Raw genomic sequence first — 22726 nt, 5'->3', positions numbered from 1 at the left:
TCAAATGTTGTTTTTGCATTTGTCACCCCGAGTGGGAAGGGTATGCCCAGACGTGGGTCCCGTGCTCTCCATGCCACTGGAATCAAGCTATCCTGGCTGAAGAGGGATGACATCCCGAAACCGGTCCTAGGATGCTTGTTTCCAGTCCAGGGAGGACTTGGCTTGGCAGTTCTGGCTGGACTGTATCCATGAGACACAGGGTCAAGACTGATTTGCATATGGCTGGATTCAAACTGGAACGGCGTGGGAAGCAAAAAAACGATGGATTTAGGCCCAGATCTCTGTACTGGGGTGAATATATGACATTATTCTGGATTCTGTCCATCAACTGTTGTTTTTGCATTTGTCACCGGGATTGGGAAGGGTATGCCCAGACGTGTGTCCCGTGCTCTCCATTCCACTGGCTGAAGAGGGGTGAAACCCCGAAACCAGTCGTAGGATGCTTGTTTCCAGTCCAGGGAGGACCTGGTTTGGCAGTTCGGGCTGGACTGTACCCATGAGGCACAGGGTCAAGACTGATTTGCATATGGCTGGGTTCAAACTGGAAAAGCATGGTGAGCAAAAAAACAATGGATTTAGGCCCAGATCTCTGTACTGGGGTGAATGTATGACATTGTTCTGCATTCTGTCCATCAAATGTTGTTTTTGCATTTGTCACCCCGAGTGGGAAGGGTATGCCCAGACGTGGGTCCCGTGCTCTCCATGCCACTGGAATCAAGCTATCCTGGCTGAAGAGGGGTGAAACCCCGAAACCGGTCCTAGGATGCTTGTTTCCAGTCCAGGGAGGACCTGGCTTGGCAGTTCGGTCTGGACTGTACCCATGAGGTACAGGGTCAAGACTGATTTGCATATGGTTGGGTTCATACCGGAACGGCATGGTGAGCAATAAAACGATGGATTTAGGCCCAGATCTCTGTACTGGGTGAATGTGTGACATTGTTCTTCATTTTGTCCATCAACTGTTGTTTTTGCATTTCTCATCCTGAGTGGGAAGGGTGTGCCCAGACGTGGGTCCCGTGCTCTCCATGCCACTGGAATCAAGCTATCCTGGCTGAAGAGGGGTGAAATCCCAAACCGGTCCTAGGATGCTTGTTTCCAGTCCAGGGAGGACCTGGCTTGGCAGTTCGGGCTGGACTGAACCCATGAGGCACAGGGTCAAGACTGATTTGCATATGGCTGGGTTCAAACTGGAACGGCATGGTGAGGAAACAAACAATGGATTTAGGTCCAGACCTCTGTACTGTGGTGAATGTATGACATTGTTCTGCATTCTGTCCATCAACTGTTGTTTTTGCATTTGTCACCCCGAGTGGGACGGGTATGCTCAGACGTGAGTCCCGTGCTCTCCATGCCACTGGAATCAAGCTATCCTGGCTGAAGACGGGTGAAACCCCGAAACCGGTCCTAGGATGCTTGTTTCCAGTCCAGGGAGGACCTGGCTTGGCATTCCGGGCTGGACTGTACCCATGAGACACAGGGTCAAGACTGATTTGCATATGGCTGGGTTCAAACTGGAACGGCATGGTGAGCAAAAAAACAATGAATTTACGCCCAGATCTCTGTACTGGGGTGAATGTATGACATTGTTCTGCATTCTGTCCATCAACTGTTGTTTTTGCATTTGTCACCCCGAGTGGGAAGGGTATGTCCAGACGTGGGTCCCGTGCTCTCCATGCCACTGGAATCAAGCTATCCTGGCTGAAGAGGGGTGAAACCCCGAAACCGGTCCTCGGATGCTTGTTTCCAGTCCAGGGAGGACCTGGATTGGAAGTTCGGGCTGGACTGTACCCATGAGGCACAGGGTCAAGACTGAATTGCATATGGCTAGGTTCAAACTGGAACGGCATGGTGAGCAAAAAAACGATGGATTTAGGCGCAGATCTCTGTACTGGGGTGAATGTATGACATTGTTCTGCATTCTGTCCATCAAATGTTGTTTTTGCATTTGTCACCCCGAGTGGGAAGGGTATGCCCAGACGTGGGTCCCGTGCTCTCCATGCCACTGGAATCAAGCTATCCTGGCTGAAGAGGGTTGACATCTCGAAACCGGTCCTAGGATGCTTGTTTCCAGTCCAGGGAGGACCTGGCTTGGCAGTTCTGGCTGGACTGTATCCATGAGACACAGGGTCAAGACTCATTTGCATATGGCTGGGTTCAAACTGGAACAGCATGGTGAGCAAAAAAATGATGGATTTAGGCCCAGATCTCTGTGCTGGGGTGAATGTGTGATATTGCTCTGCATTCTGTCCATCAACTGTTGTTTTTGCATTAGTCACCCCGAGTGGAGCGGGCATGCTCAGATTAGAGTCCCGTGCTCTTCATGCCACTGGAATCAAGCTATCATGGCTGAAGAGGGGTGAAACCCCGAAACCGGTCCTAGGATGCTTGGTTCCAGTCCAGGCAGGACCTGGCTTAGCAGTTCGGGCTGGACTGTTCCCATGAGGCACAGAGTCAAGACTGATTTGCATATGGCTGGGTTCATACTGGAATGGCATGGTGAGCAAAAAAACGATGGATTTAGACCCAGATCTCTGTACTGGGGTGAATGTATGACATTGTTCTGCATTCTGTCCATCAACTGTTGTTTTTGCATTTGTCACCCCGAGTGGGACGGGTATGCCCAGATGTGGGTCCCGAGCTCTCCATGCCACTGGAATCAATCTATCCTGGCTGAAGAGGGGTGAAACCCCGAAACCGGTTCTAGGATGCTTGTTTCCAGTCCAGGGAGGACCTGGCTTGGCAGTTCGGGCTGGACTGTATCCATGAGACACAGGGTCAAGACTGATTTGCATATGGCTGGATTCAAACTGGAACGGCGTGGGGAGCAAACAAACGATGGATTTAGGCCCAGATCTCTGTACTGGGGTGATTATATGACATTGTTCTGGATTCTGTCCATCAACTGTGGTTTTTGCATTTGTCACCCGGAGTGGGAAGGGTATGCCCAGACGTGGGTCCCGTGCTCTCCATACCACTGGCTGAAGAGGGGTGAAACCCCGAAACCAGTCCTAGGATGCTTGTTTCCAGTCCAGGGAGGACCTGGCTTAGCAGTTCGGGCTGGACTGTTCCCATGAGGCACAGAGTCAAGACTGATTTGCATATGGCTGGGTTCATACTGGAATGGCATGGTGAGCAAAAAAACGATGGATTTAGGCCCAGATCTCTGTACTGGGGTGAATGTATGACATTGTTCTGCATTCTGTCCATCAAATGTTGTTTTTGCATTTGTCACCCCGAGTGGGAAGGGTATGCCCAGACGTGTGTCCCGTGCTCTCCATGCCACTGGAATCAAGCTATCCTGGCTGAAGAGGGATGACATCCCGAAACCGGTCCTAGGACGCTTGTTTCCAGTCCAGGGAGGACCTGGCTTGGCAGTTCTGGCTGGACTGTATCCATGAGACACAGGGTCAAGACTGATTTGCATATGGCTGGATTCAAACTGGAACGGCGTGGGAAGCAAAAAAACGATGGATTTAGGCCCAGATCTCTGTACTGGGGTGAATATATGACATTATTCTGGATTCTGTCCATCAACTGTTGTTTTTGCATTTGTCACCCGGATTGGGAAGGGTATGCCCAGACGTGTGTCCCGTGCTGTCCATTCCACTGGCTGAAGAGGGGTGAAACCCCGAAACCAGTCGTAGGATGCTTGTTTCCAGTCCAGGGAGGACCTGGTTTGGCAGTTTGGGCTGGACTGTACCCATGAGGCACATGGTCAAGACTGATTTGCATATGGCTGGGTTCAAACTGGAAAAGCATGGTGAGCAAAAAAACAATGGATTTACGCCCAGATCTCTGTACTGGGGTGAATGTATGACACTGTTCTGCATTCTGTCCATCAACTGTTGTTTTTGCATTTGTCACCCTGAGTGGGAAGGGTATGCCCAGACGTGGATCCCATGCTCTCCATGCCACTGGAATCAAGCTATCCTGGCTGAAGAGGGGTGAAACCCCGAAACCGGTCCTAGGATGCTTGTTTCCAGTCCAGGGAGGACCTGGCTTGGCAGTTCGGTCTGGACTGTACCCATGAGGCACAGAGTCAAGACTGATTTGCATATGGCTGGGTTCAAACTGGAACGGCTGGGAGAGCAACAAAACGATGGATTTAGGCCCAGATCTCTGTACTGGGGTGAATGTATAACACTGTTCTGCATTCTGTCCATCAACTGTTGTTTTTGCATTTGTCACCCCGAGTGGGACGGGTATGCTCAGACGTGAGTCCCGTGCTCTCCATGCCACTGGAATCAAGCTATCCTTGGCTGAAGAGGGGTGAATCCCCGAAACCGGTCCTAGGATGCTTGTTTCCAGTCCAGGGAGGACCTGGCTTGGCAGTTCGGGCTGGACTGTACCCAGGAGGTACAGGGTCAAGACTGATTTGCATATGGCTGGGTTCAAACTGGAACGGCATCGTGAGCAATAAAACGATGGATTTAGGCCCAGATCTCTGTAATGGGGTGAAGGTATCACATTGTTCTGCATTTTGTCCATCAACTGTTGTTTTTGCATTGGTCACCCGAGTGGGAAGGGTATGCCCAGACGTGGGTCCCGTGCTCTCCATGCCACTGGAATCAAGCTATCCTGGCTGAAGAGGGGTGAAACCCCGAAACCGGTCCTCGGATTCTTGTTTCCAGTCCAGGGAGGACCTGGATTGGAAGTTCGGGCTGGATTGTACCCATGAGGCACAGGGTCAAGACTGATTTGCATATGGTTGGGTTCATACCGGAACGGCATGGTGAGCAATAAAACGATGGATTTAGGCCCAGATCTCTGTACTGGGGTGAATGTGTGACATTGTTCTGCATTTTGTCCATCAACTGTTGTTTTTGCATTTCTCATCCTGAGTGGGAAGGGTGTGCCCAGACGTGGGTCCCGTGCTCTCCATGCCACTGGAATCAAGCTATCCTGGCTGAAGAGGGGTGAAATCCCGAAACCGGTCCTAGGATGCTTGTTTCCAGTCCAGGGAGGACCTGGCTTGGCAGTTCGGGCTGGACTGAACCCATGAGGCACAGGGTCAAGACTGATTTGCATATGGCTGGGTTCAAACTGGAACGGCATGGTGAGCAAACAAACAATGGATTTAGGTCCAGTCCTCTGTACTGTGGTGAATGTATGACATTGTTCTGCATTCTGTCCATCAACTGTTGTTTTTGCATTTGTCACCCCGAGTGGGACGGGTATGCTCAGACGTGAGTCCCGTGCTCTCCATGCCACTGGAATCAAGCTATCCTGGCTGAAGACGGGTGAAACCCCAAAACCGGTCCTAGGATGCTTGTTTCCAGTCCAGGGAGGACCTGGCTTGGCATTCCGGGCTGGACTGTACCCATGAGACACAGGGTCAAGACTGATTTGCATATGGCTGGGTTCAAACTGGAACGGCATGGTGAGCAAAAAAACAATGGATTTACGCCCAGATCTCTGTACTGGGGTGAATGTATGACATTGTTCTGCATTCTGTCCATCAACTGTTGTTTTTGCATTTGTCACCCCGAGTGGGAAGGGTATGTCCAGACGTGGGTCCCGTGCTCTCCATGCCACTGGAATCAAGCTATCCTGGCTGAAGAGGGGTGAAACCCCGAAACCGGTCCTCGGATGCTTGTTTCCAGTCCAGGGAGGACCTGGATTGGAAGTTCGGGCTGGACTGTACCCATGAGGCACAGGGTCAAGACTGAATTGCATATGGCTAGGTTCAAACTGGAACGGCATGGTGAGCAAAAAAACGATGGATTTAGGCGCAGATCTCTGTACTGGGGTGAATGTATGACATTGTTCTGCATTCTGTCCATCGAATGTTGTTTTTGCATTTGTCACCCCGAGTGGGAAGGGTATGCCCAGACGTGGGTCCCGTGCTCTCCATGCCACTGGAATCAAGCTATCCTGGCTGAAGAGGGTTGACATCTCGAAACCGGTCCTAGGATGCTTGTTTCCAGTCCAGGGAGGACCTGGCTTGGCAGTTCTGGCTGGACTGTATCCATGAGACACAGGGTCAAGACTGATATGCATATGGCTGGATTCAAACTGCAACGGCGTGGGGAGCAAAAAAACAATGGATTTAGGCCCAGATCTCTGTACTGGGGTGAATATATGACATTGTTCTGGATTCTGTCCATCAACTGTTGTTTTTGCATTTGTCACCCGGAGTGGGAAGGGTATGCCCAGACGTGGGTCCCGTGCTCTCCATACCACTGGCTGAAGAGGGGTGAAACCCCGAAACCAGTCCTAGGATGCTTGTTTCCAGTCCAGGGAGGACCTGGCTTGGCAGTTCGGGCTGGACTGTACCCATGAGGCACAGGGTCAAGACTGATTTGCATATGGCTGGGTTCAAACTGGAAAAGCATGGTGAGCAAAAAAACAATGGATTTAGGCCCAGATCTCTGTACTGGGGTGAATGTATGACATTGTTCAGCATTCTGTCCATCAACTATTGTTTTTGCATTTGTCACCCCGAGTGGGAAGGGTATGCCCAGATGTGGATCCCATGCTCTCCATGCCACTGGAATCAAGCTACCCTGGCTGAAGAGGGGTGAAACCCCGAAACCGGTCCTAGGATGCTTGTTTCCAGTCCAGGGAGGACCTGGCTTGGCAGTTCGGTCTGGACTGTACCCATGAGGCACAGAGTCAAGACTGATTTGCATATGGCTGGGTTCAAACTGGAACAGCACAGAGAGCAAAAAAACGATGGATTTAGGCCCAGATCTCTGTACTGGGGTGAATGTATGACATTGTTCTGCATTCTGTCCATCAACTGTTGTTTTTGCATTTGTCACCCAGAGTGGGAAGGGTATGCCCAGACGTGGGTCCCGTGCTCTCCATGCCACTGGAATCAAGCTATCCTGGCTGAAGAGGGGTGAATCCCCGAAACCGGTCCTAGGATGCTTGTTTCCAGTCCAGGGAGGACCTGGCTTGGCAGTTCGGGCTGGACTGTACCCATGAGGTACAGGGTCAAGACTGATTTGCATATGGCTGGGTTCAAACTGGAACGGCCTCGTGAGCAATAAAATGATGGATTTAGGCCCAGATCTCTGTAATGGTGTGAAGGTATCACATTGTTCTGCATTTTGTCCATCAACTGTTGTTTTTGCATTGGTCACCCGAGTGGGAAGGGTATGCCCAGACGTGAGTCCCGTGCTCTCCATGCCACTGGAATCAAGCTATCCTGGCTGAAGAGGGGTGAAACCCCGAAACCGGTCCTCGGATGCTTGTTTCCAGTCCAGGGAGGACCTGGCTTGGCAGTCCGGGCTGGACTGTAGCCATGAGACACAGGGTCAGGACTGATTTGCACATGGCTGGGTTCAAACTGGAACGGCATGGTGAGCAAAAAAACGATGGATTTAGGCCCAGATCTCTGTACTGGGGTGAATGTATGACACTGTTCTGCATTCTGTCCATCAACTGTTGTTTTTGCATTTGTCACCCCGAGTGGGACGGGTATGCTCAGACGTGAGTTCCGTGCTCTCCATGCCACTGGAATCAAGCTATCCTGGCTGAAGAGGGGTGAAACCCCAAAACCGGTCCTAGGATCCTTGGTTCCAGTCCAGGCAGGACCTGGCTTAGCAGTTCGGGCTGGACTGTTCCCATGAGGCACAGAATCAAGACTGATTTGCATATGGCTGGGGTGATACTGGAATGGCATGGTGAGCAAAAAAACGATGGATTTAGACCCAGATCTCTGTACTGGGGTGAATGTATGACATTGTTCTGCATTCTGTCCATCAACTGTTGTTTTTGCATTTGTCAACCCGAGTGGGACGGGTATGCCCAGATGTGGGTCCCGTGCTCTCCATGCCACTGGAATCAAGCTATCCTGGCTGAAGAGGGGTGACATCCCGAAACCGGTCCTCGGATGCTTGTTTCCAGTCCATGGAGGACCTAGCTTGGCAGTTCTGGCTGGACTATATCCATGAGACACAGGGTCAAGACTGATTTGCATATGGCTGGGTTCAAACTGGAACAGCATGGTGAGCAAAAAAATGATGGATTTAGGCCCAGATCTCTGTACTGGGGTGAATGTATGACATTGTTCTGCATTCTGTCAATCAACTGGTTTTTTTGCATTTGTCACCCCGAGTGGGACGGGTATGCTCAGACGTGAGTCCCGTGCTCTCCATGCCACTGGAATCAAGCTATCCTGGCTGAAGAGGGGTGACATCCCGAAACCGGTCCTCGGATGCTTGTTTCCAGTCCAGGGAGGACCTAGCTTGGCAGTTCTGGCTGGACTATATCCATGAGACACAGGGTCAAGACTGATTTGCATATGGCTGGGTTCAAACTGGAACAGCATGGTGAGCAAAAAAATGATGGATTTAGGCCCAGATCTCTGTACTGGGGTGAATGTATGACATTGTTCTGCATTCTGTCAATCAACTGGTTTTTTTGCATTTGTCACCCGGAGTGGGAAGGGTATGCCCAGACGTGGGTCCCGTGCTCTCCATACCACTGGCTGAAGAGGGGTGAAACCCCGAAACCAGTCGTAGGATGCTTGTTTCCAGTCCAGGGAGGACCTGGCGTAGCAGTTCGGGCTGGACTGTTCCCATGAGGCACAGAGTCAAGACTGATTTGCATATGGCTGGGTTCATACTGGAATGGCATGGTGAGCAAAAAAACGATGGATTTAGGCCCAGATCTCTGTACTGGGGTGAATGTATGACATTGTTCTGCATTCTGTCCATCAAATGTTGTTTTTGCATTTGTCACCCCGAGTGGGAAGGGTATGCCCAGACGTGGGTCCCGTGCTCTCCATGCCACTGGAATCAAGCTATCCTGGCTTAAGAGGGATGACATCCCGAAACCGGTCCTAGGATGCTTGTTTCCAGTCCAGGGAGGACCTGGCTTGGCAGTTCTGGCTGGACTGTATCCATGAGACACAGGGTCAAGACTGATTTGCATATGGCTGGATTCAAACTGGAACGGCGTGGGAAGCAAAAAAACGATGGATTTAGGCCCAGATCTCTGTACTGGGGTGAATATATGACATTATTCTGGATTCTGTCCATCAACTGTTGTTTTTGCATTTGTCACCCGGATTGGGAAGGGTATGCCCAGACGTGTGTCCCGTGCTGTCCATTCCACTGGCTGAAGAGGGGTGAAACCCCGAAACCAGTCGTAGGATGCTTGTTTCCAGTCCAGGGAGGACCTGGTTTGGCAGTTCGGGCTGGACTGTACCCATGAGGCACATGGTCAAGACTGATTTGCATATGGCTGGGTTCAAACTGGAAAAGCATGGTGAGCAAAAAAACAATGGATTTACGCCCAGATCTCTGTACTGGGGTGAATGTATGACATTGTTCAGCATTCTGTCCATCAACTATTGTTTTTGCATTTGTCACCCTGAGTGGGAAGGGTATGCCCAGACGTGGATCCCATGCTCTCCATGCCACTGGAATCAAGCTATCCTGGCTGAAGAGGGGTGAAACCCCGAAACCGGTCCTAGGATGCTTGTTTCCAGTCCAGGGAGGACCTGGCTTGGCAGTTCGGTCTGGACTGTACCCATGAGGCACAGAGTCAAGACTGATTTGCATATGGCTGGGTTCAAACTGGAACGGCTGGGAGAGCAACAAAACGATGGATTTAGGCCCAGATCTCTGTACTGGGGTGAATGTATAACACTGTTCTGCATTCTGTCCATCAACTGTTGTTTTTGCATTTGTCACCCCGAGTGGGACGGGTATGCTCAGACGTGAGTCCCGTGCTCTCCATGCCACTGGAATCAAGCTATCCTTGGCTGAAGAGGGGTGAAACCCCGAAACCGGTCCTAGGATCCTTGGTTCCAGTCCAGGCAGGACCTGGCTTAGCAGTTCGGGCTGGACTGTTCCCATGAGGCACAGAGTCAAGACTGATTTGCATATGGCTGGGGTGATACTGGAATGGCATGGTGAGCAAAAAAACGATGGATTTAGACCCAGATCTCTGTACTGGGGTGAATGTATGACATTGTTCTGCATTCTGTCCATCAACTGTTGTTTTTGCATTTGTCAACCCGAGTGGGACGGGTATGCCCAGATGTGGGTCTCGTGCTCTCCATGCCACTGGAATCAAGCTATCCTGGCTGAAGAGGGGTGACATCCCGAAACCGGTCCTAGGATGCTTCTTTCCAGTCCAGGGAGGACCTGGCTTGGCAGTTCTGGCTGGACTGTATCCATGAGACACAGGGTCAAGACTGATTTGCATATGGCTGGGTTCAAACTGGAACAGCATGGTGAGCAAAAAAATGATGGATTTAGGCCCAGATCTCTGTACTGGGGTGAATGTATGACATTGTTCTGCATTCTGTCAATCAACTGGTTTTTTTGCATTTGTCACCCCGAGTGGGACGGGTATGCTCAGACGTGAGTCCCGTGCTCTCCATGCCACTGGAATCAAGCTATCCTGGCTGAAGAGGGGTGAATCCCCGAAACCAGTCCTAGGATGCTTGTTTCCAGTCCAGGGAGGACCTGGCTTGGCAGTTCTGGCTGGACTGTATCCATGAGACACAGGGTCAAGACTGATTTGCATATGGCTGGGTACAAACTGGAACAGCATGGTGAGCAAAAAAATGATGGATTTAGGCCCAGATCTCTGTACTGGGGTGAATGTGTGATATTGCTCTGCATTCTGTCCATCAACTGTTGTTTTTGCATTAGTCACCCCAAGTGGAGCGGGCATGCTCAGACTAGAGTCCCGTGCTCTTCATGCCACTGGAATCAAGCTATCATGGCTGAAGAGGGGTGAAACCCCGAAACCGGTCCTAGGATGCTTGGTTCCAGTCCAGGCAGGACCTGGCTTAGCAGTTCGGGCTGGACTGTTCCCATGAGGCACAGAGTCAAGACTGATTTGCATATGGCTGGGTTCATACTGGAATGGCATGGTGAGCAAAAAAACGATGGATTTAGACCCAGATCTCTGTACTGGGGTGAATGTATGACATTGTTCTGCATTCTGTCCATCAACTGTTGTTTTTGCATTTGTCACCCCGAGTGGGACGGGTATGCCCAGATGTGGGTCCCGAGCTCTCCATGCCACCGGAATCAATCTATCCTGGCTGAAGAGGGGTGAAACCCCGAAACCGGTCCTAGGATGCTTGTTTCCAGTCCAGGGAGGACCTGGCTTGGCAGTTCGGGCTGGACTGTATCCATGAGACACAGGGTCAAGACTGATTTGCATATGGCTGGGTTCAAACTGGAACAGCATGGAGAGCAAAAAAATGATGGATTTAGGCCCAGATCTCTGTACTGGGGTGAATGTATGACATTGTTCTGCATTCTGTCCATCAACTGTTGTTTTTTTGCATTTGTCACCCCGACTGGGACGGGTATGCTCAGACGTGAGTCCCGTGCTCTCCATGCCACTGGAATCAAGCTATCCTGGCTGAAGAGGGGTGAATCCCCGAAACCAGTCCTAGGATGCTTGTTTCCAGTCCAGGGAGGACCTGGCTTGGCAGTTCGGGCTGGACTGTACCCATGAGGTACAGGGTCAAGACTGATTTGCATATGGCTGGGTTCAAACTGGAACGGCCTCGTGAGCAATAAAATGATGGATTTAGGCCCAGATCTCTGTAATGGTGTGAAGGTATCACATTGTTCTGCATTTTGTCCATCAACTGTTGTTTTTGCATTGGTCACCCGAGTGGGAAGGGTATGCCCAGACGTGAGTCCCGTGCTCTCCATGCCACTGGAATCAAGCTATCCTGGCTGAAGAGGGGTGAAACCCCGAAACCGGTCCTCGGATGCTTGTTTCCAGTCCAGGGAGGACCTGGCTTGGCAGTCCGGGCTGGACTGTACCCATGAGACACAGGGTCAAGACTGATTTGCACATGGCTGGGTTCAAACTGGAACGGCATGGTGAGCAAAAAAACGATGGATTTAGGCCCAGATCTCTGTACTGGGGTGAATGTATGACACTGTTCTGCATTCTGTCCATCAACTGTTGTTTTTGCATTTGTCACCCCGAGTGGGACGGGTATGCTCAGACGTGAGTTCCGTGCTCTCCATGCCACTGGAATCAAGCTATCCTGGCTGAAGAGGGGTGAAACCCCGAAACCGGTCCTAGGATCCTTGGTTCCAGTCCAGGCAGGACCTGGCTTAGCAGTTCGGGCTGGACTGTTCCCATGAGGCACAGAGTCAAGACTGATTTGCATATGGCTGGGGTGATACTGGAATGGCATGGTTAGCAAAAAAACGATGGATTTAGACCCAGATCTCTGTACTGGGGTGAATGTATGACATTGTTCTGCATTCTGTCCATCAACTGTTGTTTTTGCATTTGTCAACCCGAGTGGGACGGGTATGCCCAGATGTGGGTCCCGTGCTCTCCATGCCACTGGAATCAAGCTATCCTGGCTGAAGAGGGGTGACATCCCGAAACCGGTCCTCGGATGCTTGTTTCCAGTCCAGGGAGGACCTAGCTTGGCAGTTCTGGCTGGACTATATCCATGAGACACAGGGTCAAGACTGATTTGCATATGGCTGGGTTCAAACTGGAACAGCATGGTGAGCAAAAAAATGATGGATTTAGGCCCAGATCTCTGTACTGGGGTGAATGTATGACATTGTTCTGCATTCTGTCAATCAACTGGTTTTTTTGCATTTGTCACCCCGAGTGGGACGGGTATGCTCAGACGTGAGTCCCGTGCTCTCCATGCCACTGGAATCAAGCTATCCTGGCTGAAGAGGGGTGAATCCCCGAAACCAGTCCTAAGATGCTTGTTTCCAGTCCAGGGAGGACCTGGCTTGGCAGTTCTGGCTGGACTGTATCCATGAGACACAGGGTCAAGACTGATTTGCATATGGCTGGGTTCAAACTGGAACAGCATGGTGAGCAAAAAAATGATGGATTTAGGCCCAGATCTCTGTGCTGGGGTGAATGTGTGATATTGCTCTGCATTCTGTCCATCAACTGTTGTTTTTGCATTAGTCACCCCGAGTGGAGCGGGCATGCTCAGACTAGAGTCCCGTGCTCTTCATGCCACTGGAATCAAGCTATCATGGCTGAAGAGGGGTAAAACCCCGAAACCGGTCCTAGGATGCTTGGTTCCAGTCCAGGCAGGACCTGGCTTAGCAGTTCGGGCTGGACTGTTCCCATGAGGCACAGAGTCAAGACTGATTTGCATATGGCTGGGTTCATACTGGAATGGCATGGTGAGCAAAAAAACGATGGATTTAGACCCAGATCTCTGTGCTGGGGTGAATGTATGACATTGTTCTGCATTCTGTCCATCAACTGTTGTTTTTGCATTTGTCACCCCGAGTGGGACGGGTATGCCCAGATGTGGGTCCCGAGCTCTCCATGCCACTGGAATCAATCTATCCTGGCTGAAGAGGGGTGAAACCCCGAAACCGGTCCTAGGATGCTTGTTTCCAGTCCAGGGAGGACCTGGCTTGGCAGTTCGGGCTGGACTGTATCCATGAGACACAGGGTCAAGACTGATTTGCATATGGCTGGATTCAAACTGGAACGGCGTGGGCAGCAAACAAACGATGGATTTAGGCCCAGATCTCTGTACTGGGGTGAATATATGACATTGTTCTGGATTCTGTCCATCAACTGTTGTTTTTGCATTTGTCACCCGGAGTGGGAAGGGTATGCCCAGACGTGGGTCCCGTGCTCTCCATACCACTGGCTGAAGAGGGGTGAAACCCCGAAACCAGTCCTAGGTGGCTTGTTTCCAGTCCAGGGAGGACCTGGCTTAGCAGTTCGGGCTGGACTGTTCCCATGAGGCACAGAGTCAAGACTGATTTGCATATGGCTGGGTTCATACTGGAATGGCATGGTGAGCAAAAAAACGATGGATTTAGGCCCAGATCTCTGTACTGGGGTGAATGTATGACATTGTTCTGCATTCTGTCCATCAAATGTTGTTTTTGCATTTGTCACCCCGAGTGGGAAGGGTATGCCCAGACATGGGTCCCGTGCTCTCCATGCCACTGGAATCAAGCTATCCTGGCTGAAGAGGGATGACATCCCGAAACCGGTCCTAGGATGCTTGTTTCCAGTCCAGGGAGGACCTGGCTTGGCAGTTCTGGCTGGACTGTATCCATGAGACACAGGGTCAAGACTGATTTGCATATGGCTGGATTCAAACTGGAACGGCGTGGGAAGCAAAAAAACGATGGATTTAGGCCCAGATCTCTGTACTGGGGTGAATATATGACATTATTCTGGATTCTGTCCATCAACTGTTGTTTTTGCATTTGTCACCCGGATTGGGAAGGGTATGCCCAGACGTGTGTCCCGTGCTGTCCATTCCACTGGCTGAAGAGGGGTGAAACCCCGAAACCAGTCGTAGGATGCTTGTTTCCAGTCCAGGGAGGACCTGGTTTGGCAGTTCGGGCTGGACTGTACCCATGAGGCACATGGTCAAGACTGATTTGCATATGGCTGGGTTCAAACTGGAAAAGCATGGTGAGCAAAAAAACAATGGATTTACGCCCAGATCTCTGTACTGGGGTGAATGTATGACATTGTTCAGCATTCTGTCCATCAACTATTGTTTTTGCATTTGTCACCCTGAGTGGGAAGGGTATGCCCAGACGTGGATCCCATGCTCTCCATGCCACTGGAATCAAGCTATCCTGGCTGAAGAGGGGTGAAACCCCGAAACCGGTCCTAGGATGCTTGTTTCCAGTCCAGGGAGGACCTGGCTTGGCAGTTCGGTCTGGACTGTACCCATGAGGCACAGAGTCAAGACTGATTTGCATATGGCTGGGTTCAAACTGGAACGGCTGGGAGAGCAACAAAACGATGGATTTAGGCCCAGATCTCTGTACTGGGGTGAATGTATAACACTGTTCTGCATTCTGTCCATCAACTGTTGTTTTTGCATTTGTCACCCCGAGTGGGACGGGTATGCTCAGACGTGAGTCCCGTGCTCTCCATGCCACTGGAATCAAGCTATCCTTGGCTGAAGAGGGGTGAAACCCCGAAACCGGTCCTAGGATCCTTGGTTCCAGTCCAGGCAGGACCTGGCTTAGCAGTTCGGGCTGGACTGTTCCCATGAGGCACAGAGTCAAGACTGATTTGCATATGGCTGGGGTGATACTGGAATGGCATGGTGAGCAAAAAAACGATGGATTTAGACCCAGATCTCTGTACTGGGGTGAATGTATGACATTGTTCTGCATTCTGTCCATCAACTGTTGTTTTTGCATTTGTCAACCCGAGTGGGACGGGTATGCCCAGATGTGGGTCTCGTGCTCTCCATGCCACTGGAATCAAGCTATCCTGGCTGAAGAGGGGTGACATCCCGAAACCGGTCCTAGGATGCTTGTTTCCAGTCCAGGGAGGACCTGGCTTGGCAGTTCGGGCTGGACTGTATCCATGAGGCACAGGGTCAAGACTGAATTGCAAATGGCTAGGTTCAAACTGGAACGGCATGGTGAGCAAAAAAACGATGGATTCAGGCGCAGATCTCTGTACTGGTGTGAATGTATGACATTGTTCTGCATTCTGTCCATCAAATGTTGTTTTTGCATTTGTCACCCCGAGTGGGAAGGGTATGCCCAGACGTGGGTCCCGTGCTCTCCATGCCACTGGAATCAAGCTATCCTGGCTGAAGAGGGGTGAATCCCCGAAACCAGTCCTAGGATGCTTGTTTCCAGTCCAGGGAGGACCTGGCTTGGCAGTTCTGGCTGGACTGTATCCATGAGACACAGGGTCAAGACTGATTTGCATATGGCTGGGTACAAACTGGAACAGCATGGTGAGCAAAAAAATGATGGATTTAGGCCCAGATCTCTGTACTGGGGTGAATGTGTGATATTGCTCTGCATTCTGTCCATCAACTGTTGTTTTTGCATTAGTCACCCCGAGTGGAGCGGGCATGCTCAGACTAGAGTCCCGTGCTCTTCATGCCACTGGAATCAAGCTATCATGGCTGAAGAGGGGTGAAACCCCGAAACCGGTCCTAGGATGCTTGGTTCCAGTCCAGGCAGGACCTGGCTTAGCAGTTCGGGCTGGACTGTTCCCATGAGGCACAGAGTCAAGACTGATTTGCATATGGCTGGGTTCATACTGGAATGGCATGGTGAGCAAAAAAACGATGGATTTAGACCCAGATCTCTGTGCTGGGGTGAATGTATGATATTGTTCTGCATTCTGTCCATCAACTGTTGTTTTTGCATTTGTCACCCCGAGTGGGACGGGTATGCCCAGATGTGGGTCCCGAGCTCTCCATGCCACCGGAATCAATCTATCCTGGCTGAAGAGGGGTGAAACCCCGAAACCGGTCCTAGGATGCTTGTTTCCAGTCCAGGGAGGACCTGGCTTGGCAGTTCGGGCTGGACTGTATCCATGAGACACAGGGTCAAGACTGATTTGCATATGGCTGGGTTCAAACTGGAACAGCATGGTGAGCAAAAAAATGATGGATTTAGGCCCAGATCTCTGTACTGGGGTGAATGTATGACATTGTTCTGCATTCTGTCAATCAACTGGTTTTTTTGCATTTGTCACCCCGAGTGGGACGGGTATGCTCAGACGTGAGTCCCGTGCTCTCCATGCCACTGGAATCAAGCTATCCTGGCTGAAGAGGGGTGAATCCCCGAAACCAGTCCTAGGATGCTTGTTTCCAGTCCAGGGAGGACCTGGCTTGGCAGTTCGGGCTGGACTGTATCCATGAGGCACAGGGTCAAGACTGAATTGCAAATGGCTAGGTTCAAACTGGAACGGCATGGTGAGCAAAAAAACGATGGATTCAGGCGCAGATCTCTGTACTGGTGTGAATGTATGACATTGTTCTGCATTCTGTCCATCAAATGTTGTTTTTGCATTTGTCACCCCGAGTGGGAAGGGTATGCCCAGACGTGGGTCCCGTGCTCTCCATGCCACTGGAATCAAGCTATCCTGGCTGAAGAGGGGTGACATCCCGAAACCGGTCCTAGGATGCTTGTTTCCAGTCCAGGGAGGACCTGGCTTGGCAGTTCTGGCTGGACTGTATCCATGAGACACAGGGTCAAGACTGATTTGCATATGGCTGGATTCAAACTGGAACGGCGTGGGGAGAAAAAAAACGATGGATTTAGGCCCAGATCTCTGTACTGGGGTGAATATTTGACATTGTTCTGGATTCTGTCTATCAGCTGTTGTTTTTGCATTTGTCACCCGGAGTGGGAAGGGTATGCCCAGACGTGGGTCCCGTGCTCTCCATACCACTGGCTGAAGAGGGGTGAAACCCCGAAACCAGTCCTAGGATGCTTGTTTCCAGTCCAGGGAGGACCTGGCTTGGCAGTTCGGGATGGACTGTACCCATGAGGCACAGGGTCAAGACTGATTTGCATATGGCTGGGTTCAAACTGGAAAAGCATGGTGAGCAAAAAAACAATGGATTTAGGCCCAGATCTCTGTACTGGGGTGAATGTATGACATTGTTCAGCATTCTGTCCATCAACTATTGTTTTTGCATTTGTCACCACGAGTGGGAAGGGTATGCCCAGATGTGGATCCCATGCTCTCCATGCCACTGGAATCAAGCTATCCTGGCTGAAGAGGGGTGAAACCCCGAAACCGGTCCTAGGATGCTTTTTTCCAGTCCAGGGAGGACCTGGCTTGGCAGTTCGGTCTGGACTGTACCCATGAGGCACAGAGTCAAGACTGATTTGCATATGGCTGGGTTCAAACTGGAACAGCAAAGAGAGCAAAAAAACGATGGATTTAGGCCCAGATCTCTGTACTGGGGTGAATGTATGACATTGTTCTGCATTCTGTCCATCAACTGTTGTTTTTGCATTTGTCACCCCGAGTGGGAAGGGTATGCCCAGACGTGGGTCCCGTGCTCTCCATGCCACTGGAATCAAGCTATCCTGGCTGCAGAGGGGTGAATCCCCGAAACCGGTCCTAGGATGCTTGTTTCCAGTCCAGGGAGGACCTGGCTTGGCAGTTCGGCCTGGACTGTACCCATGAGGTACAGGGTCAAGACTGATTTGCATATGGCTGGGTTCAAACTGGAACGGCCTCGTGAGCAATAAAATGATGGATTTAGGCCCAGATCTCTGTAATGGTGTGAAGGTATCACATTGTTCTGCATTTTGTCCATCAACTGTTGTTTTTGCATTGGTCACCCGAGTGGGAAGGGTATGCCCAGACGTGAGTCCCGTGCTCTCCATGCCACTGGAATCAAGCTATCCTGGCTGAAGAGGGGTGAAACCCCGAAACCGGTCCTCGGATGCTTGTTTCCAGTCCAGGGAGGACCTGGCTTGGCAGTCCGGGCTGGACTGTACCCATGAGACACAGGGTCAAGACTGATTTGCACATGGCTGGGTTCAAACTGGAACGGCATGGTGAGCAAAAAAACGATGGATTTAGGCCCAGATCTCTGTACTGGGGTGAATGTATGACACTGTTCTGCATTCTGTCCATCAACTGTTGTTTTTGCATTTGTCACCCCGAGTGGGACGGGTATGCTCAGACGTGAGTCCCGTGCTCTCCATGCCACTGGAATCAAGCTATCCTGGCTGAAGAGGGGTGAAACCCCGAAACCGGTCCTAGGATCCTTGGTTCCAGTCCAGGCAGGACCTGGCTTAGCAGTTCGGGCTGGACTGTTCCCATGAGGCACAGAGTCAAGACTGATTTGCATATGGCTGGGGTGATACTGGAATGGCATGGTGAGCAAAAAAACGATGGATTTACACCCAGATCTCTGTACTGGGGTGAATGTATGACATTGTTCTGCATTCTGTCCATCAACTGTTGTTTTTGCATTTGTCAACCCGAGTGGGACGGGTATGCCCAGATGTGGGTCCCGTGCTCTCCATGCCACTGGAATCAAGCTATCCTGGCTGAAGAGGGGTGACATCCCGAAACCGGTCCTCGGATGCTTGTTTCCAGTCCAGGGAGGACCTGGCTTGGCAGTTCTGGCTGGACTATATCCATGAGACACAGGGTCAAGACTGATTTGCATATGGCTGGGTTCAAACTGGAACAGCATGGTGAGCAAAAAAATGATGGATTTAGGCCCAGATCTCTGTACTGGGGTGAATGTATGACATTGTTCTGCATTCTGTCAATCAACTGTTTTTTTTGCATTTGTCACCCCGAGTGGGACGGGTATGCTCAGACGTGAGTCCCGTGCTCTCCATGCCACTGGAATCAAGCTATCCTGGCTGAAGAGGGGTGAATCCCCGAAACCAGTCCTAAGATGCTTGTTTCCAGTCCAGGGAGGACCTGGCTTGGCAGTTCTGGCTGGACTGTATCCATGAGACACAGGGTCAAGACTGATTTGCATATGGCTGGGTTCAAACTGGAACAGCATGGTGAGCAAAAAAATGATGGATTTAGGCCCAGATCTCTGTACTGGGGTGAATGTATGACATTGTTCTGCATTCTGTCAATCAACTGGTTTTTTTGCATTTGTCACGGGTATGCTCAGACGTGAGTCCCGTGCTCTCCATGCCACTGGAATCAAGCTATCCTGGCTGAAGAGGGGTGAATCCCCGAAACCAGTCCTAGGATGCTTGTTTCCAGTCCAGGGAGGACCTGGCTTGGCAGTTCTGGCTGGACTGTATCCATGAGACACAGGGTCAAGACTGATTTGCATATGGCTGGGTACAAACTGGAACAGCATGGTGAGCAAAAAAATGATGGATTTAGGCCCAGATCTCTGTACTGGGGTGAATGTGTGATATTGCTCTGCATTCTGTCCATCAACTGTTGTTTTTGCATTAGTCACCCCGAGTGGAGCGGGCATGCTCAGACTAGAGTCCCGTGCTCTTCATGCCACTGGAATCAAGCTATCATGGCTGAAGAGGGGTGAAACCCCGAAACCGGTCCTAGGATGCTTGGTTCCAGTCCAGGCAGGACCTGGCTTAGCAGTTCGGGCTGGACTGTTCCCATGAGGCACAGAGTCAAGACTGATTTGCATATGGCTGGGTTCATACTGGAATGGCATGGTGAGCAAAAAAACGATGGATTTAGACCCAGATCTCTGTACTGGGGTGAATGTATGATATTGTTCTGCATTCTGTCCATCAACTGTTGTTTTTGCATTTGTCACCCCGAGTGGGACGGGTATGCCCAGATGTGGGTCCCGAGCTCTCCATGCCACCGGAATCAATCTATCCTGGCTGAAGAGGGGTGAAACCCCGAAACCGGTCCTAGGATGCTTGTTTCCAGTCCAGGGAGGACCTGGCTTGGCAGTTCGGGCTGGACTGTATCCATGAGACACAGGGTCAAGACTGATTTGCATATGGCTGGGTTCAAACTGGAACAGCATGGTGAGCAAAAAAATGATGGATTTAGGCCCAGATCTCTGTACTGGGGTGAATGTATGACATTGTTCTGCATTCTGTCAATCAACTGGTTTTTTTGCATTTGTCACCCCGAGTGGGACGGGTATGCTCAGACGTGAGTCCCGTGCTCTCCATGCCACTGGAATCAAGCTATCCTGGCTGAAGAGGGGTGAATCCCCGAAACCAGTCCTAGGATGCTTGTTTCCAGTCCAGGGAGGACCTGGCTTGGCAGTTCGGGCTGGACTGTATCCATGAGGCACAGGGTCAAGACTGAATTGCAAATGGCTAGGTTCAAACTGGAACGGCATGGTGAGCAAAAAAACGATGGATTCAGGCGCAGATCTCTGTACTGGTGTGAATGTATGACATTGTTCTGCATTCTGTCCATCAAATGTTGTTTTTGCATTTGTCACCCCGAGTGGGAAGGGTATGCCCAGACGTGGGTCCCGTGCTCTCCATGCCACTGGAATCAAGCTATCCTGGCTGAAGAGGGGTGACATCCCGAAACCGGTCCTAGGATGCTTGTTTCCAGTCCAGGGAGGACCTGGCTTGGCAGTTCTGGCTGGACTGTATTCATGAGACACAGGGTCAAGACTGATTTGCATATGGCTGGATTCAAACTGGAACGGCGTGGGGAGAAAAAAAACGATGGATTTAGGCCCAGATCTCTGTACTGGGGTGAATATTTGACATTGTTCTGGATTCTGTCTATCAGCTGTTGTTTTTGCATTTGTCACCCGGAGTGGGAAGGGTATGCCCAGACGTGGGTCCCGTGCTCTCCATACCACTGGCTGAAGAGGGGTGAAACCCCGAAACCAGTCCTAGGATGCTTGTTTCCAGTCCAGGGAGGACCTGGCTTGGCAGTTCGGGATGGACTGTACCCATGAGGCACAGGGTCAAGACTGATTTGCATATGGCTGGGTTCAAACTGGAAAAGCATGGTGAGCAAAAAAACAATGGATTTAGGCCCAGATCTCTGTACTGGGGTGAATGTATGACATTGTTCAGCATTCTGTCCATCAACTATTGTTTTTGCATTTGTCACCACGAGTGGGAAGGGTATGCCCAGATGTGGATCCCACGCTCTCCATGCCACTGGAATCAAGCTATCCTGGCTGAAGAGGGGTGAAACCCCGAAACCGGTCCTAGGATGCTTTTTTCCAGTCCAGGGAGGACCTGGCTTGGCAGTTCGGTCTGGACTGTACCCATGAGGCACAGAGTCAAGACTGATTTGCATATGGCTGGGTTCAAACTGGAACAGCAAAGAGAGCAAAAAAACGATGGATTTAGGCCCAGATCTCTGTACTGGGGTGAATGTATGACATTGTTCTGCATTCTGTCCATCAACTGTTGTTTTTGCATTTGTCACCCCGAGTGGGAAGGGTATGCCCAGACGTGGGTCCCGTGCTCTCCATGCCACTGGAATCAAGCTATCCTGGCTGCAGAGGGGTGAATCCCCGAAACCGGTCCTAGGATGCTTGTTTCCAGTCCAGGGAGGACCTGGCTTGGCAGTTCGGCCTGGACTGTACCCATGAGGTACAGGGTCAAGACTGATTTGCATATGGCTGGGTTCAAACTGGAACGGCCTCGTGAGCAATAAAATGATGGATTTAGGCCCAGATCTCTGTAATGGTGTGAAGGTATCACATTGTTCTGCATTTTGTCCATCAACTGTTGTTTTTGCATTGGTCACCCGAGTGGGAAGGGTATGCCCAGACGTGAGTCCCGTGCTCTCCATGCCACTGGAATCAAGCTATCCTGGCTGAAGAGGGGTGAAACCCCGAAACCGGTCCTCGGATGCTTGTTTCCAGTCCAGGGAGGACCTGGCTTGGCAGTCCGGGCTGGACTGTACCCATGAGACACAGGGTCAAGACTGATTTGCACATGGCTGGGTTCAAACTGGAACGGCATGGTGAGCAAAAAAACGATGGATTTAGGCCCAGATCTCTGTACTGGGGTGAATGTATGACACTGTTCTGCATTCTGTCCATCAACTGTTGTTTTTGCATTTGTCACCCCGAGTGGGACGGGTATGCTCAGACGTGAGTCCCGTGCTCTCCATGCCACTGGAATCAAGCTATCCTGGCTGAAGAGGGGTGAAACCCCGAAACCGGTCCTAGGATCCTTGGTTCCAGTCCAGGCAGGACCTGGCTTAGCAGTTCGGGCTGGACTGTTCCCATGAGGCACAGAGTCAAGACTGATTTGCATATGGCTGGGGTGATACTGGAATGGCATGGTGAGCAAAAAAACGATGGATTTACACCCAGATCTCTGTACTGGGGTGAATGTATGACATTGTTCTGCATTCTGTCCATCAACTGTTGTTTTTGCATTTGTCAACCCGAGTGGGACGGGTATGCCCAGATGTGGGTCCCGTGCTCTCCATGCCACTGGAATCAAGCTATCCTGGCTGAAGAGGGGTGACATCCCGAAACCGGTCCTCGGATGCTTGTTTCCAGTCCAGGGAGGACCTGGCTTGGCAGTTCTGGCTGGACTATATCCATGAGACACAGGGTCAAGACTGATTTGCATAT

Source organism: Triturus cristatus, chromosome 1_1, assembly GCF_964204655.1.
Source record: "Triturus cristatus chromosome 1_1, aTriCri1.1, whole genome shotgun sequence".
Lineage (NCBI taxonomy): Eukaryota > Metazoa > Chordata > Amphibia > Caudata > Salamandridae > Triturus > Triturus cristatus.
The sequence above is the reverse complement of the archived record's forward strand: the minus strand, read 5'-3'. Positions refer to the sequence as shown.